The sequence below is a fragment of the Olea europaea genome, chromosome 3, assembly GCF_002742605.1.
Source record: "Olea europaea var. sylvestris chromosome 3, O_europaea_v1, whole genome shotgun sequence".
NCBI classification, from domain to species: domain Eukaryota; kingdom Viridiplantae; phylum Streptophyta; class Magnoliopsida; order Lamiales; family Oleaceae; genus Olea; species Olea europaea.
In genome coordinates, this window is record NC_036239.1 from 13,222,470 (window position 1) to 13,224,817 (window position 2,348).

General features: G+C 29.2%; 1 long non-coding RNA gene across 1 annotated transcript; it reads left to right on the forward strand.

Moving 5' to 3' along the window:
* Nucleotides 1-13: 13 nt before the first annotated feature.
* LOC111391583 lies at nt 14-901 on the forward strand. The gene is made up of 2 exons (XR_002702138.1): nt 14-156; nt 421-901. It is a non-coding gene; the product is annotated as an uncharacterized LOC111391583 (long non-coding RNA).
* Nucleotides 902-2,348: the final 1,447 nt, after the last annotated feature.

Below are 2,348 nucleotides of genomic sequence, written 5' to 3' on the forward strand. Positions count from 1 at the left end.
AAAAAAAAAAAAAAAAAGCTGATATTCATATAGTGTTGTTCTATATAATAATGTTAATGTGTTCCCCTCCCTTAATGCTTCTTATGCAGGGATCAAAGTTAGGAACTCTTACACATTTGGAGATCAATATGTTCACTTCAATGTCAGCATTCCAACGTAAGTGTCTTAATTGGAGGAAAATTTGTCCCGACCTCTTACTCATCCCCCATTTTCATTCTCTGCTTACCCACTCTTTCATATAACTGAATAAAAGGAACTCGGTTTCAGTGGAGAAAATGAAGAATTATGGCTCACTTCTCTCTCTCTTGTTTTTGTGTAGTTTATTGCATGAACATTTTCGTAAATTTGGATTATTGAATTCCTTTAATGCCCTACCTTTAATAATACTTGACTGGTCGATCTTTCGTTTTTGCCTTTTAGAAACTTGACCCAAAGACAGCGGCAATTGATTGAGGAGTTCGCCAAAGAAGAGCAAAGGGATTATGATAAGGGTGCTGCTGCTGGTGCGTCGGGTTGAACAATCACTCCATGGTAATTGCCAAAGTCATGCATAACGAAGGCAAAACAGGATGTTCTGGCAGCGTTCTGGCAGCAGATTTTTGCGTTGAAGGTTTGATAATTTAATTTTTTATCCCTTCCACAAGCTGGGTAATATTAACAGAAGACAATCCATTATAGTTCTCATTACTTGAACCGATTTTGATCTCTTAGCTATGTTGTACATATAGACAAATTAATCTTACCATTCAGCACATCAGATGCTTGCATTTAGGTTACTTTCCTATGTTAGTCATTGTTCTCAGCTTAGTGGCAATAATTTTCCTGCATAAACTGGAGAGATGTAGTTTGAATGTAGAATTTGAAGTTGGCTTGCAATAATGAAGCTTCTATACTAGTATAAGATTGTCTCGTCAAGTCTATCGTATAGAATAAACATATGATTCAGCATTACAAATTAGCCATTCGAGAGAAGGGTCCGACAGAACATCGAAGTTGGCCTTTCGTAGTGCTGTTCTAATCAGTGAACAATATATATATGTCTTGTGCCATTGGCTTGAATTTTATAAAAGGAGATATTAGCATATTAAATAAGGAGACGAAGGGAGACTGCAAACAATAAAAAATTGATTCGATTAATTAAACGATTTAATTATATCAATTAGATATTCAACAATAAAAAAAATGATTCGATTAATTAAACGACTTACTTATATTGAATATAGTATTATCAAATACATCATTTATAAGTAAAATAATCACTTAGACTAAAATAATAATGTTTGAAAAAATACATTTAAATTATAGCAACAAGAAATTGAGCGAACAAATTTTTCATCTTAATTATTTTAACATCTAAAAAAAATTTATATATAAAAAAAATTCGATAATTTTTAGGAATTTTTTTTCTTATTGTTACTTTTTCTTCTTGATAAATTAATTTTTAAAATAATCTAATACAATTTTTTGCATAAAAGAATGATTATTAAAAAATTTTTTTCAAAAAAAAATGATTATTAAAAAATTTTACTTTAAAACAAAAAAAAAAAAAAAAAAAAACAAATTTGACGTCAAACAAAAAAGAATTAAAAAGAAATAAAGAAATAATTTTTTTAAAAAAATGCATTTTTAACACATGCGTTTAATTTCCGTTTAACTATTTTCGATATTTATTTAGATCATTCGATATCTCTACGATATAGTTCTAAAAATGAGTTTCGAGATAATGTAAAACATTTATCGATTCCACTATCGTACAATCGTCGACGAATTTTTAAAGTTAACTTGTTATCGAAAATTTCGAAATAGTAATATAATAATTGATTTTTTTTTACAAAAACGAATTATTCGTATTTTTTAACACATACGTTTAATATCCGTTTAACTACTTTTGATATCTATTTAAATCATTCAATGTCTCTACGATATAGTTCTCAAAATGAGTTTCGAGAAAATATAAAATATTTATCGATTCGATTATCGCACAATCGTCGATAAATTTTTAAAGTTAGCTTGTTATCGAAAATTTCGAAATATAGTTTGAACATACCTACTTTGACGTCCGATAACATTTGCTATGATTGACCGTTTCACGCATCGTGAACGACGTGCAATACTATGTCACGAGTACTTCAAAACGATATTAAGAATATAATATTTCGACTTCATTTGATATTCCGTAATGAGCCTGAAAATGAACACAAAAACATAACTAAAAAAAAAAAATTTAAAAATTTGAATTCAAGCACTCCGCGCTGCGCGGGTGCTCACTGGCAGCGCGGAGTGTCTAATTTTACTTTTTTCCTTTTTTTTTTCTTACGGACTTATTTTTTTCTAATTTTATTATTATT